This window comes from Mesoplodon densirostris, unplaced genomic scaffold (genome assembly GCF_025265405.1).
Source record: "Mesoplodon densirostris isolate mMesDen1 unplaced genomic scaffold, mMesDen1 primary haplotype scaffold_41, whole genome shotgun sequence".
NCBI lineage: Eukaryota > Metazoa > Chordata > Mammalia > Artiodactyla > Ziphiidae > Mesoplodon > Mesoplodon densirostris.
This window is the reverse complement of record NW_026778197.1, coordinates 5,372,973-5,390,578: the sequence shown is the minus strand read 5'-3', so window position 1 is coordinate 5,390,578 and position 17,606 is coordinate 5,372,973. Positions and strand designations below refer to the sequence as shown.

General features: G+C 44.1%; 1 non-coding gene across 1 annotated transcript; it reads left to right on the top strand.

Annotated features, from left to right (window-relative positions):
* The first annotated feature begins 15,035 nt into the window (after positions 1-15,035).
* On the top strand, positions 15,036-15,184 carry LOC132482923 (small nucleolar RNA SNORA57). The gene has a single exon (XR_009531027.1). It is a non-coding gene; the product is annotated as a small nucleolar RNA SNORA57 (small nucleolar RNA).
* The last annotated feature ends 2,422 nt before the right edge of the window (positions 15,185-17,606 follow it).

Below are 17,606 nucleotides of genomic sequence, written 5' to 3'. Positions count from 1 at the left end.
ACACATGTCATCACAATGCTCCATGTCTTTCTCAGCAAAATGCTACATGACCTTGTCATGACAATGCTCTATGCGCTTGTCATCACAATACTCCATTTCCATTGTCATCACAATCCTCCATGAACTTTGGGATCACATTGCTTCATGCCCTTGTCATCACAATGCTCCATGCTCCTTGAAATCAAAATGATCCATGACCTCTGTCATCACAATGCTCCAAACCCTTGTGATCACAATGTTCCATAACACTTGTCATCACAACGCTCCATGATGCCTGTCATCACAATACTCCATGCCCTTTTCATCACAATTCTCCATGACCTTTGTCATCAAAATTCTCAAGACACTTGTCATCACAATGCTCCCTGGCACTTGTCATCAGAATGCTCCTTGAAACCTGTCACGAAAAGGCTCCATGCCTTTTTCATCTCAATGCCCCATGCCGTTTTCATCACAATGCTCCGTGACCCTTGTCATTACAATTCTCCATGCACTTGTCAGCACAATGCTCCCTGACCCTTCTCCTCACAATGCTCCAAGCCATTGTCATCACAATGCTCCATTACCTTTGTCATCAGAATCCTTCATGACACTTGGCATCACAATAATCCATGCCATCGTCATCACAATGGGCCATTACATATGTCATCACAATGCTCCCTGACACCTGTCTTCACAATACTGCATGATCTGCTCATCACGATGTTCCATGCCCTTGTCATCACAATGCGCCATTCCAACTCTCATCGCAATAATCCATGAAACTTATTAGACCAATGTTCCATGCCCTTGTCATCAAAATGCTCCATGCCCTTGTTAACACAATGCTCCATGACCTCTGTCATCACAATGCTCCATCATTCCAGTCACCACAATGGTTCATACCCTCGTCATCAACAGTCTCTGTGACCTTTTTAACCACAATGCTCCATGAACTTTTCATCACAATGGTCCTTGACCCTTGTCATCACAATGCTCTATGCCTTTCTCAGCACAATGCTCTATGACCCTTGTCATCACAATGCACCATGTGCTTCTCATTACAATGCTCCACAATCTTGTCATCACAATGCTCCATAAAATTTGTCATCACAATGCTCCATGCACTTCTCATCAAAATGCTCTCTCACCACTGATATCACAATGCTACATCACTATTTGTCACAACACTCCCTCACCCCTGTCATCACAATGTTACATGACTCCTGTCATCACAATGCTACATGCACTTATCATCACAATGATCGATGAGCCCTGACATCAAAATGTTCCATAACACCTGTCATCAAAATGTTCCATGACACTTTTCATCAAATTGCTCCATGACCCTGTCATCACAATGCTCCCTGCCCTTCTCATCACAATGCACAACGCCCCTGCCATCAAAATGCTCCATGACCTTTGTCATCACAAAGATCCATGACCATTGGCATCACAATGCTCCATGTCATTGTCATCACATTGCTCCATGCCCTTGTCTTCACATAGCTCCATGACACATGTCATCAGAATGCTCCATGGCCTTCTCATCACAATGCTCCATGCCCTTGCCATGACAATGCTCCATTACCCCTGTCATAACAATGCTCCATGACCCCTGCCATCACGATGTTCCATGGCCTTGTCATCACAAGAATCCATGACCGTTCTCATCACAATGCTCTAAGAACACTGTAATCACAATTCTCTATGCCCCTTTTCATCTCAATGATCCATGAACCATGTCATCACAATGCACCATGCCCATCATCATAATGCTTCATGCTATTGTCATCACAATGAAATCAAAATGCTCCATGACCTCTGTCATAACAATGTTCCATACCCTTGTGATCACCATAATCCATAACACTTATCATCACAACACCCCATGACGCTCATCATCACAATTATACATGGTCTTCTCTTCACAATGCTCCATGATCTTTGTCTTCACAATTCTCAATACACTTGTCATCACAATGCTCCCTGACACTGGTGGTCAGTATGCTCCTTGAACCGTTTCATGACAAGGTTCCATGCCTTCTTCATCATAATAATCCATGCCCTTTTCATCACAATGCTCCAAGATGCCTGTAATCACAATGCTCCATGCACTTGTCATCTAAAAGCTCCATGACACTTGTCATCAGAATGCTCCATTCCCTAGTCATCACAATGCTCCATGACCCCTGTCATCACAACACTCCATGAATATTTTCAGCACAGTGCTCCATGACCCTTGTCATCACAATGATCCATGCCCTTGTCATCCCAATGCTCCATGAACCCTGTATTCACAATGCTCCGTGACGCTTGTCAACACAGTGCTCCATGACACATGTCATCACAATGCTCCATGCCTTTGTCAGCAAAATGCTACATGACCTTGTCATTACAATCCTCTATGTGGTTGTCATCACAATACTCCATTTCCATTGTCATCACAATCCTCCATGAATTTTGGGATCACATTGCTTCATGCCCTTTTCATCACAATGCTCCATGCTCCTTGAAATCAAAATGATCCATGACCTCTGTCATCACAATGCTCCAAACTTTTGTGATTACAGTGTTCCATAACACTTGTCATCACAACGCTCCATGATGCCTGTCATCACAATACTCCATGCCCTTGTCATCACAATGCTCCTTGACACCTGTCATCACAATGCTCCGTGACTCCAGTCATCACAATGCTTCATAACGTTTGTCATCACAATGATCCATGCCCGCATCATCACAAGGCTCAGTGACCTTTGTAACCACAATGCTCCATGAACATTTCATCACAATTCTCTGTGACCCTTGTCATCACAATGCTCCATATCTTTGTCAGAACAATGCTCCATGACCATTGACATCACAATGTGCCACACGCATTTCATCACAACGGTCCACAACGTTTTCATTGCAATGCTCCATAAACCTTGTAATCACAATGGTCCATGCACTTCTCATCAAAATGCTCTCTCACCAGAGATATCACAATGTTCCATCACTAGTCGTCAAAATACTCCCTCACCCCTGGAATCACAATGATCCATGACTCTGTAATCAAAATGCTACGTCCCCTTATCATCAAAATGTTCCATGACCCCTGACATCACAATGTTCTATAACCCCTGCCATCAAAATATTCCATTACAATTTTTATCAAATTGCTGCATGACCCGGTCATCAAAATGCTCCCTGCACTTCTCATCACAATGCACAATGCCCTTGTCATTAAAATGCTCCATGACTTGTCATCACAAAGCTCCATGACCCTTGGCATCACATTGCTCAATGTCATTGTCATCACAGTGCTCCATGAAAAATCTCATAACATTGCTCAATGCCCTTGTCATCATAAAGCTCCATGACACCTGTCATCACAATGCTCGAAGCCCTTCTCATCACAATGCTCCATGCCCTTGTCATTACAGTCCTGCATAACCCATGTATCACAGTGTTCCGTGCCCTTGTCATCACAATGCTCCATGCCCACTCTCATCACAATAATCCATGAAACATTTCAGACCAAAGTTCCATACCCTTCTCATCACAATGCTCCATTACCCCTGTCATAACAATGCACCATGACCGCTGCCATCAAAATGTTCCACGGCCTAGTCATCACAAGGTTCCATGACACTTCTCATCACAATGCTCAAGACCCCTGAAATCACAATGCTCCATGTCCTTGTCATCACAATGCTCAAAAATCCTTGTAATTACAATGCTCCATGCCCCTTTTCATCTCAATGCTCCATGAACCCTGTCATCACAATGCACCATGCACATCATCATAATGCTTCAGGCTATTTTCATCACAATGAAATCAATATTTTCCATGACCTCTGTCATCATAATGCTCCAAACCCTTGTGATCACAATGTTGCATAACACTTATCATCACAACACACCATGATGCTCATCATCACAATTTTCCATGGTCTTCTCATAACAATGCTCCATGATCTTTGCCATCCCAATGCTCAATACACTTCTCATCACAATGCTCCCTGACACTTGTCGTCAGTATGCTCCTTGAACCCTGTCATGACAAGGCTCCATGCCTTTTTCATCACAAAGATCCATGACTTTTTCATCTCAATACTCCAAGATCCCTGTAATCACAATGCTCCATGCCCTTGTCATCACAAAACTCCATGACGCATGTCAACAGAATGCTCCATGGCTTTCTCATCACAATGCTCCATGCCCTAGTCATCACAATGCACTAAGACCCCTGTAAACACAATGCTCCAGGCCCCTTTTCTTCAGAATGCTCCATGAGGCTTGTCATCACAACTCTCCATGGTCTTCTTTTCACAATGCTCCAAGACCTTGTCACCACCATGCTCCATTCCCTTGTCATCACAATGCTCCATGACCCCTGTCATCACAATAATCCATGAACATTTTCAGCCCAGTGCTCCACTACTTTCTCATCACAATGCTCCATGGCCAATATCATCACAATGCTCCATGACCACTGTCATCACAACACTCCATGACACCTGACAACACAATGATCCGGGACTCTTTTCATCACAGTGCTCTATTCCCTATTCATCACAATGCTCCATGACTCCTGTCATCACAACACTCCATGAACATTTTCAGCCCACTGCTCCATGACACTTGTCATCACAAAGATCCATGCCCTTGTCATCCCAATGTTCCATGACCCCTGTATTCACAACGGACGGTAACGATTGTCATCACTGTGGCCATGACACATGTCATCACAATGCTGCATGCCTTTGTCATCAAAATGCTACATGACCTTATCATGACAATGCTCTATGCGCTTGTCATCACAATACTCCACTTCCATTGTCATCACAATCCTCCATGAACTTGGGGATCACATTGCTTCATGCCCTTGTCATCATAATTCTCCATGCTCCTTGAAATCAAAATGATCCATGACCTCTGTCATCACAATGCTCCAAACCCTTGTGATCACAATGTACCATAACACTTGTCATCACAACACTCCATGATGCCTGTCATCACAATACTCCATGCCCTTTTCATTACAAAGCTCCATGACCTTTCTCATCAGAATTCTCAATACACTTGTCATCACAATGCTCCCTGACACTTGTCATCACAATGCTCCTTGAACACTGTCACGAAAAGGCTCCATACAATGCTCCATTACATTTGTCATCAGAATCCTCCATGACACTTGGCATCACAATGCTCCAAGCCATCGTCATCATAATGGGCCATTATATATGTCATCACAATGCTGCCTGACACCTGTCTTCACAATACTGCATGACCTTGTCATCGGGATGCTCCATGCCCTTGTCATCACAATGCGCCATTCCAACTGTCATCGCAATAATCCATGAAACTTATTAGACCAATGTTCCATGCCCTTGTCATCACAATGCTCCATGCCTTTGTTATCACAATGCTCCATGACCTCTGTCATCACAATGCTCCGTGACTCCAGTCATCACAATGCTTCATGACCTTTGTCATCACAATGATTCATGCACTCGTCATCAACAGTATCTGTGACCTTTTAAACCACAATGCTCCATGAACTTTTCATCACAATGCTCTTTGACCCTTGTCATCACAATGCTCCATGCGCTTGTCAGCAAAATGCTCCATGAAACATGTCATCACAATGCACCATGCGCTTGTCATCAGAGTGCTCCACAATCTTGTCATCACAATGCTCCATAAATTTGTCATCACAATGCTCCATGCACTTCTCATCACAATGCCCTCTCACCACTGATATCACAATGCTACATCACTATTTGTCACAATACACCCTCACCCTTTTCGTCACAATGTTCCATGACTCCTGTCATCACAATGCTACATGCAATTATCATCACAAAGTTCGATGACCCCTGACATCACAATGTTCCATAACACCTGTCATCAATATGTTGCATGATACTTTTCATCAAATTGCTCCATGACCCTGTCATCAGAATGCTCCCTGCCCTTCTCATCACAATGCACAACGCCCTTGCCATCAAAATGCTCCATGACCCTTGGCATCACAATGCTCCATGTCATTGTCATCACAATGCTCCATGAACGCTCTCATCACATTGCTCCATGCCGTTGTCATCAAAAAGCTCAATGACACATGTCATCAAAATGCTCCATGGCCTTCTCATCACAATGTTCCATGCCCTTGCCATCACAATGCTCCATTACCCCTGTCATAACAATGCTCCATGACCCCTGTCATCACGAATTTCCATGGCCTTGTCATCAAAGGCTCCATGACCCTTCTCATCACAATGCTCCAAGAACACTCTAATCACAATGCTCTATGCCCCTTTTCATCTCAATGATCCATGAAGGCTGTCATCACAATGCACCATGCCCATCATCATAATGCTTCATGCTATTGTCATCACAATGAAATCAAAATGCTCCATGACCTCTGTCATAACAATGCTCCAAACCCTTGTGAACACAATATTCCATAACACTTGTCATCACAATGCCCCATGTGGCTCGTCATCACAATTATCAATGGACTTCTCATCGCAATGCTCGTTGACCTTTGTCATCACAATGCTCAATACACTTGTCATCAAAATGCTCCCTGACATTTGTCGTCAGTATGCTCCTTGAACCCTGTCATGACAAGGATCCATGCATTTTTCATCACAATGATCCATGACATTTTCATCACAATTCTCAATATACATGTTATCACAATGCTCCCTGACACTTGTCATCAGAATGCTCCTTGAACCCTGTCACGAAAAGGCTCCATGCATTTTTCATCACAATGCCCCATGTCGTTTTCATCACAATGCTCCATTCCACTGTCATCACAATACTCCACAAGCTCGTCATCAGAATGCTCCATGACCCTTGTCATCACAATTCTCCATGCACTTGTCAGCACAATGCTCCCTGAACCTTGTCATCACAATTCTCCAAGCCATTGTCATCACAATGCTCCATTACTTTTGTCATCAGAATCCTCCATGACACTTGGCAACACAATGCTCCATTCCCTAGTCATCACAATGCTCCATGACACCTGTCATCACAACACTCCGTTTATATTTTCAGCCCAGTGCTTCATGACACTTTTCATCACAATGATCCATGCCCTCGTCATCCCAATGCTCCTTGAACCCTGTATTCACAATGCTCCGTGACGCTTGTCAACACAGTGCTCCATGACACATGTCATTACAATGCTCCATGCATTTGTCAGCAAAATGCTACATGACCTTGTCATTAAAATCCTCTATGCGCTTGTCATCACAATACTCCATTTCCATTGTCATCACAATCCTCCATGAAACTTGGGATCACTTTTCTTCATGCCCTTGTCATCACAATGCTCCACGTCCCATGTAATCACAATGGTCCATGCCATTGTCATCACAAAGCTCAATGACGCATGTCATAAGAATGCTCCTTGGTCTTCTCCTCACAATGCTCCATGCCCTTGTCTTCAAAATGTTCCAAGACACCTGTAATCAAAATGCTCCTTTCCCCTTTTAATCAGTATGCTCCATGAGACTTGTCATCACAGGGCTCCATGGTTTTGTCATCAAAATGCTCCAGGACCTTGTCATCACAATGCTTCACGACCTTGTCATCAAAATTTTCAATGGCCCTTGTCATCATAATGTTTCAAGCCCTAATCATCACAATGCTCCATTATATTTGTCATCACAATCCACCATTACATTTGGTATCACAAAACTCCATGCCATTGTCATCGCCATGGATCATGACATATGTCTCACAATGCTCCCTGACACCTGTCTTCACAATACTCCATGACCTTATCATCACAATGCTGCATGCCCTTGTCATCACAATGCACCATGCCCACTCTCATCACAATAATCTATGAAACTTGTCAGACCAATGCTCCATGACACTGTCATCACAATGCTCCATGCCCCTGTCATCACAATGCTCCATGATTCCAGTCATCACAATGCTTCATAACGTTTGTCATCACAATGGTCCATGCCCGCGTCATCACAAGGCTCTGTGACCTTTGTAACCACAATGCTCCATGAACTTTTCATCACAATTCTCTGAGAAACTTGTCATCACAATGCTCCATGTATTTGTCAGAACAATGCTTCATGACCATTGTCATCACAATGTGCCACGTGCATGTCATCACAATGTTCCAAACCTTGTCATTGCAATGCTCCATAAACCTTGTAATCACAATGCTCCATGCACTTCTCATCAAAATGCTCTCTCACCAGAGATATCACAATATTCAATCACGAGTCATCACAATAAACACTCACCCTTTTAATCACAATGTTCCATGACCCTGTCATCACCATGCTACATCCCCTTATCATCGCAATGTTCCATGACCCCTGCCATCACAATGTTCCATAAGACCTGTCATCAAAATGCTCCATGACCCTTTCCATCCCAAAGCTCCAAGACCCCTGACATCACAATGTTCTATAACCACTGCCATCAAAATGTTCCATTACACATTTTAAAATATGCTGCATGACCCTGTCATCAAAATGCTCCATGACTTGTCATCACAAAGCTCCATGACCCTTGGCATCACACTGCTCCATGTCATTGTCATCACAATGCTCCATGAACACTCTCATAACATTGTTCAATGCCATTGTCATCACAAAGCTCCATGATACTTGTCATCACAACGCTCGATGCCCTTCTCATCACAATGCTCCATGCCCTTGTCATTACAGTCCTGCATGACCCATGTATCACAGTGTTCCGTGCCCTTGTCATCACAATGCTCCAAGCCCACTCTCATCACAATAATCCATGAAACATTTCAGACCAAAGTTCCATACCCTTCTCATCACAATTCTCCATTACCCCTGTCATAACAATGCACCATTACCCCTGCCATCACAATGTTCCATAACCCCTGTCATCAAAATGCTCCATGACCCTTTCCATCGCAAAGCTCCAAACCCCTGACATCACAATGTTCTATAACCCCTGCCATCTAAATGTTCCATTACACTTTTTATCAAATTACTGCATGACCCGGTCATCAAAATGCTCCCTGCCCTTCTCATCACAATGCACCATGCCCTTGTCATCAAAATGCTCCATGACTTGTCATCACAAAGCTCCATGACCCTTGGCATCACACTGCTCCATGTCAGTGTCATCACAATGCTCCATGAACCCTCTCATAACATTGTTCAATGCCATTGTCATCACAAAGCTTCTTGATACTTGTTATCACAATGCTCGATGCCCTTCTCATCACAATGCTCCATGCCCTTGTCATTACAGTCCTGCATGACCCATGTATCACAGTGTTCCGTGCCCTTGTCATCACAATGCTCCATTACCTCTGTCATTACAATGAACCATGACCCCTGCCATCACAATGTTCCACGGCCTAGTCATCAAAATGTTCCATAAAACTTGTCATCGCAATGCTGAAGACCACTGAAATCACAATGCTCCATGCCCTTGTTATCACAAAGCTCTATGACGCATGTCATCAGAAAGTTCCAAGGCCTTCTCATCACAATTCTCCTTGCCATAGTCATCACAATGCTCCAAGACCCCTGTAAACATAATGCTCCATGCCCCTTTTCATCTCAATGCTCCATGAACCCTGTCATCACAATGCACCATGCCCATCATCATAATGCTTCAGGCTATTGTCATCACAATGAAATCAATATTCTCCATGACCTCTTTCATCATAATGCTCCAAAACCTTGTGATCACAATGTTCCATAACACTTATCATCACAACATCCCATGACGCTCATCATCACAGTTATCCATGGACTTCTCATCACAATGCTCCATGATCTTTGTCATCACAATGCTCAATATACTTGTCATCACAATGCTCCCTGACACTTGTCGTCAGTATGCCCCTTGAACCCTGTCATGAGAAGGCTCCATGCCTTTTTCATCACAATAATCCATGACCTTTTCATCACAATGCTCCAAGATCCCTGTAATCACAATGCTCCATGCCCTTCACATCAAAAAGCTGAATGACGCATGTCATCAGAATGTTCCATGGACTTCTCATCACAGTGCTCCATGCCCTTTTCACCACAATGCTCCAAGAACCCTGTAATCACAATGCTCCATGCTCCTTTTCATCAGAATGCTCCATGAGACTTGTCATCACAAGTCGCCATGGCCTTCTCATCACAATGCTCCAGGACCTTATCCTCACCATGCTCCATTCCCTTGTCATCACAATGCTCCATGACCCCTGTCATCACAACACTCCATGAACATTTTCAGCCCCATGTTCCATGACCTTCTCATCACAATGCTCCATGGCCAATATCGTCACAATGCTCCATGACCACTGTCATCACAACACTCCATGACACCTGACAACACAATGATCCGGGACTCCTGTCATCACAATGCTCCATTCCCTAGTCATCACAATGCTCCATGACCCCTGTCATCACAACACTCCATGAACATTTTCAGCCCAGTGCTCCATGTCCCTTGTCATCACAGTGATCCATGCCCTTGTCATCCCAATGCTCCATGACCCCTGAATTCACAAAGCTCCGTGACGCTTGTCATCACAGTGCTCCATTACACATGTCATCACAATGCTCCATGTCTTTCTCAGCAAAATGCTACATGATCTTGTCATGACAATGCTCTATGCGCTTGTCATCACAATACTCCATTTCCATTGTCATCACAATCCTCCATGAACTTTGGGATCACATTGCTTCATGCCCTTGTCATCACAATGCTCCATGCTCCTTGAAATCAAAATGATCCATGACCTCTGTCATCACAATGCTCCAAACCCTTGTGATCACAATGTTCCATAACACTTGTCATCACAACGCTCCATGATGCCTGTCATCACAATACTCCATGCCCTTTTCATCACAATTCTCCATGACCTTTGTCATCAAAATTCTCAAGACACTTGTCATCACAATGCTCCGTGGCACTTGTCATCAGAATGCTCCTTGAAACCTGTCACGAAAAGGCTCCATGCCTTTTTCATCTCAATGCCCCATGCCGTTTTCATCACAATGCTCCGTGACCCTTGTCATTACAATTCTCCATGCACTTGTCAGCACAATGCTCCCTGACCCTTCTCCTCACAATGCTCCAAGCCATTGTCATCACAATGCTCCATTACCTTTGTCATCAGAATCCTTCATGACACTTGGCATCACAATAATCCATGCCATCGTCATCACAATGGGCCATTACATATGTCATCACAATGCTCCCTGACACCTGTCTTCACAATACTGCATGATCTGCTCATCACGATGTTCCATGCCCTTGTCATCACAATGCGCCATTCCAACTCTCATCGCAATAATCCATGAAACTTATTAGACCAATGTTCCATGCCCTTGTCATCAAAATGCTCCATGCCCTTGTTAACACAATGCTCCATGACCTCTGTCATCACAATGCTCCATCATTCCAGTCACCACCATGGTTCATACCCTCGTCATCAACAGTCTCTGTGACCTTTTTAACCACAATGCTCCATGAACTTTTCATCACAATGGTCCTTGACCCTTGTCATCACAATGCTCTATGCCTTTCTCAGCACAATGCTCTATGACCCTTGTCATCACAATGCACCATGCGCTTCTCATTACAATGCTCCACAATCTTGTCATCACAATGCTCCATAAAATTTGTCATCACAATGCTCCATGCACTTCTCATCAAAATGCTCTCTCACCACTGATATCACAATGCTACATCACTGTTTGTCACAACACTCCCTCACCCCTGTCATCACAATGTTACATGACTCCTGTCATCACAATGCTACATGCACTTATCATCACAATGATCGATGAGCCCTGACATCACAATGTTCCATAACACCTGTCATCAAAATGTTCCATGACACTTTTCATCAAATTGCTCCATGACCCTGTCATCACAATGCTCCCTGCCCTTCTCATCACAATGCACAACGCCCCTGCCATCAAAATGCTCCATGACCTTTGTCATCACAAAGATCCATGACCATTGGCATCACAATGCTCCATGTCATTGTCATCACATTGCTCCATGCCCTTGTCTTCACATAGCTCCATGACACATGTCATCAGAATGCTCCATGGCCTTCTCATCACAATGCTCCATGCCCTTGCCATGACAATGCTCCATTACCCCTGTCATAACAATGCTCCATGACCCCTGCCATCACGATGTTCCATGGCCTTGTCATCACAAGAATCCATGACCGTTCTCATCACAATGCTCTAAGAACACTGTAATCACAATTCTCTATGCCCCTTTTCATCTCAATGATCCATGAACCATGTCATCACAATGCACCATGCCCATCATCATAATGCTTCATGCTATTGTCATCACAATGAAATCAAAATGCTCCATGACCTCTGTCATAACAATGTTCCATACCCTTGTGATCACCATAATCCATAACACTTATCATCACAACACCCCATGACGCTCATCATCACAATTATACATGGTCTTCTCTTCACAATGCTCCATGATCTTTGTCTTCACAATTCTCAATACACTTGTCATCACAATGCTCCCTGACACTGGTGGTCAGTATGCTCCTTGAACCGTTTCATGACAAGGTTCCATGCCTTCTTCATCATAATAATCCATGCCCTTTTCATCACAATGCTCCAAGATGCCTCTAATCACAATGCTCCATGCACTTGTCATCTAAAAGCTCCATGACACTTGTCATCAGAATGCTCCATTCCCTAGTCATCACAATGCTCCATGACCCCTGTCATCACAACACTCCATGAACATTTTCATCCCAGTGCTCCATGACCCTTGTCATCACAATGATCCATGCCCTTGTCATCCCAATGCTCCATGACCCCTGTATTCACAATACTCCGTGAAGCTTGTCATCACAGTGCTCTATGACACATGTCATCACAATGCTCCATGCCTTTGTCAGCAAAATGTTACAAGAACTTGTCATTACAGTCCTCTATGCGCTTGTCATCACAATACTCCTTTTCCATTGTCATCACAATCCTCCATGTACCTTGGGATCACATTGCTTCATGCTCTTGTCATCACAATGCTCCATGCTCCTTGAAGTCAAAATGATCCAAACCTCTGTCATCACAATGCTCCAAACACTTGTGATCACAATGTTCTATAACACTTGTCATCACAACGCTCCATGATGCCTGTCATCACAATACACCATGCCCTTTTCATTACAAAGCTCCATGACCTTTGTCATAACAATTCTCAATACACTTGTCATCACAATGCTCCCTGACACTTGTCATCAGAATGCTCCTTGAACCCTCTCACGAAAAGGCTTCATGCCTTTACCATCACAATGCCCCATTCCATTTTCATCACAATACTCCATGCCATTGTCATCAAAATACTCCACAAGCTTGTCATCAGAATGTTCCATGCCCCTTGTCATCACAATTCTCCATGCACTTGTCAGCACAAAGCTCCCTGACCCTTGTCATCACAATGCTCCAAGCCATTGTCATCACAATGCTCCATTACCTTTGTCATCAGATTCCTCCATGACACTTGTCATCGCTATGCTCCATGCCATCGTCATCACAATGGGCCATTACATATGTCATCACAATGCTCCCTGACACCTGGCTTCACAATACTGCATGACCTGGTCATCAGGATGCTCCATGCCCTTTTCATCAAAATGCGCCATTCCAACTGTCATCGCAATAATCCATGAAACTTATTAGACCAATATTCCATGCCCTTGTCATCACAATGCACCATGCCCACTCTCAACATAATAATCTAAGAAACATGTCAGACCAGTTCTCCATGCATCTGTCATCACAGTGCACCATGCCCTTGTCATCACAATGCTCATGACCCCTGTCATCACAATGCTCCGTGACTCCAGTCATCACAATGCTTCATAACGTTTGTCATTACAATGGTCCATGCCCGCCTCATCACAAGGCTCTGTGACCTTTGTAACCACAATGCTCCATGAACTTTTCATCACAATTCTCTGTGACCCTTGTCATCACAATGCTCCATGTCTTTTTCAGAGCAATGCTCCATGACCATTGTCATCACAATGTGCCACGCGCATCTCACCACAACGTTCCAAACCTTGTCATTGCAATGCTCCATAAACCTTGTAATCACAATGGTCCATGCACTTCTCATCAAAATGCTCTCTCACCAGAAATATCACAATGTTCCATCATTAGTCATCACAATACTCCCTCACCCGTGGAATCACAATGATCCATGACCCTGTCATCACAATGCTACATCCACTTATCATCACAATGTTCCATGACCCCTGCCATCACAATGTTCCGTAACCCCTGTCATCAAAATGCTCCATGACCCTTTCCATCCCAAAGCTCCATGACCCCTGGCATCACAATGTTCTATAACCCCTGCCATCTAAATGTTCCATTACACTTTTTATCAAATTGCTGCATGACCCGGTCTTCAAAATGCTCCCTGCCCTTCTCATCACAATGCACCATGCCCTTGTCCTCAAAATGCTCCATAACTTGTCATCACAAAGCTCCATGACCCTTGGCATCACACTGCTCCATGTCATTGTCATCACAATGCTCCATGAACACTCTCATAATATTGTTCAATGCCATTGTCATCACAAAGCTCCATGATACTTGTCATCACAACGCTCGATGCCCTTCTCATCACAATGCTCCATGCCCTTGTCATTACAGCCCTGCATGACCCATGTATCACAGTGTTCCGTGCCCTTGTCATCACAATGCTCCAAGCCCACTCTCATCACAATAATCCATGAAACAATTCAGACCAAAGTTCCATACCCTTCTCATCACAATTCTCCATTACCCCTGTCATAACAATGCACCATTACCCCTGCCATCACAATGTTCCATAACCCCTGTCATCAAAATGCTCCTTGACCCTTTCCATCGCAAAGCTCCAAACCCCTGACATCACAATGTTCTATAACCCCTGCCATCTAAATGTTCCATTACACTTTTTATCAAATTACTGCATGACCCGGTCATCAAAATGCTCCCTGCCCTTCTCATCACAATGCACCATGCCCTTGTCATCAAAATGCTCCATGACACCCTCCTTTTCTTGGCGGGGATCGGGCGTGCGGTCCCGGTCCGCGTAATGTACGGAGGTAGAGGGAAAGGGCTCCGGCCCCCTCGGCGTCATGTCTTCGGTACCGGCGGCTTCCATTCCGCGGGTTCTATCCTCAAGCGCCGGGACACAGGGAAAAAAAAAAAAAAAAAAAAAAAAAAAAAAAAAAAAAAAAAAAAAATGCTCCATGACTTGTCATCACAAAGCTCCATGACCCTTGGCATCACACTGCTCCATGTCAGTGTCATCACAATGCTCCATGAACCCTCTCATAACATTGTTCAATGCCATTGTCATCACAAAGCTTCTTGATACTTGTTATCACAATGCTCGATGCCCTTCTCATCACAATGCTCCATGCCCTTGTCATTACAGTCCTGCATGACCCATGTATCACAGTGTTCCGTGCCCTTGTCATCACAATGCTCCATTACCTCTGTCATTACAATGAACCATGACCCCTGCCATCACAATGTTCCACGGCCTAGTCATCAAAATGTTCCATAAAACTTGTCATCGCAATGCTGAAGACCACTGAAATCACAATGCTCCATGCCCTTGTTATCACAAAGCTCTATGACGCATGTCATCAGAAAGTTCCAAGGCCTTCTCATCACAATTCTCCTTGCCATAGTCATCACAATGCTCCAAGACCCCTGTAAACATAATGCTCCATGCCCCTTTTCATCTCAATGCTCCATGAACCCTGTCATCACAATGCACCATGCCCATCATCATAATGCTTCAGGCTATTGTCATCACAATGAAATCAATATTCTCCATGACCTCTTTCATCATAATGCTCCAAAACCTTGTGATCACAATGTTCCATAACACTTATCATCACAACATCCCATGACGCTCATCATCACAGTTATCCATGGACTTCTCATCACAATGCTCCATGATCTTTGTCATCACAATGCTCAATATACTTGTCATCACAATGCTCCCTGACACTTGTCGTCAGTATGCCCCTTGAACCCTGTCATGAGAAGGCTCCATGCCTTTTTCATCACAATAATCCATGACCTTTTCATCACAATGCTCCAAGATCCCTGTAATCACAATGCTCCATGCCCTTCACATCAAAAAGCTGACTGACGCATGTAATCAGAATGTTCCATGGACTTCTCATCACAATGCTCCATGCCCTTTTCATCACAACGCTCCAAGACCCCTGTAATCACAATGCTCCATGCTCCTTTTCATCAGAATGCTCCATGAGACTTGTCATCACAAGTCGCCATGGCCTTCTCATCACAATGCTCCAGGACCTTGTCCTCACCATGCTCCATTCCCTTGTCATCACAATGCTCCATGACCCCTGTCATCACAACACTCCATGAACATTTTCAGCCCCATGTTCCATGACCTTCTCATCACAATGCTCCATGGCCAATATCGTCACAATGCTCCATGACCACTGTCATCACAACACTCCATGACACCTGACAACACAATGATCCGGGACTCCTGTCATCACAATGCTCCATTCCCTAGTCATCACAATGCTCCATGACCCCTGTCATCACAACACTCCATGAACATTTTCAGCCCAGTGCTCCATGTCCCTTGTCATCACAGTGATCCATGCCCTTGTCATCCCAATGCTCCATGACCCCTGAATTCACAAAGCTCCGTGACGCTTGTCATCACAGTGCTCCATTACACATGTCATCACAATGCTCCATGTCTTTCTCAGCAAAATGCTACATGATCTTGTCATGACAATGCTCTATGCGCTTGTCATCACAATACTCCATTTCCATTGTCATCACAATCCTCCATGAACTTTGGGATCACATTGCTTCATGCCCTTGTCATCACAATGCTCCATGCTCCTTGAAATCAAAATGATCCATGACCTCTGTCATCACAATGCTCCAAACCCTTGTGATCACAATGTTCCATAACACTTGTCATCACAACGCTCCATGATGCCTGTCATCACAATACTCCATGCCCTTTTCATCACAATTCTCCATGACCTTTGTCATCAAAATTCTCAAGACACTTGTCATCACAATGCTCCGTGGCACTTGTCATCAGAATGCTCCTTGAAACCTGTCACGAAAAGGCTCCATGCCTTTTTCATCTCAATGCCCCATGCCATTTCATCACAATGCTCCGTGACCCTTGTCATTACAATTCTCCATGCACTTGTCAGCACAATGCTCCCTGACCCTTCTCCTCACAATGCTCCAAGCCATTGTCATCACAATGCTCCATTACCTTTGTCATCAGAATCCTTCATGACACTTGGCATCACAATAATCCATGCCATCGTCATCACAATGGGCCATTACATATGTCATCACAATGCTCCCTGACACCTGTCTTCACAATACTGCATGATCTGCTCATCACGATGTTCCATGCCCTTGTCATCACAATGCGCCATTCCAACTCTCATCGCAATAATCCATGAAACTTATTAGACCAATGTTCCATGCCCTTGTCATCAAAATGCTCCATGCCCTTGTTAACACAATGCTCCATGACCTCTGTCATCACAATGCTCCATCATTCCAGTCACCACCATGGTTCATACC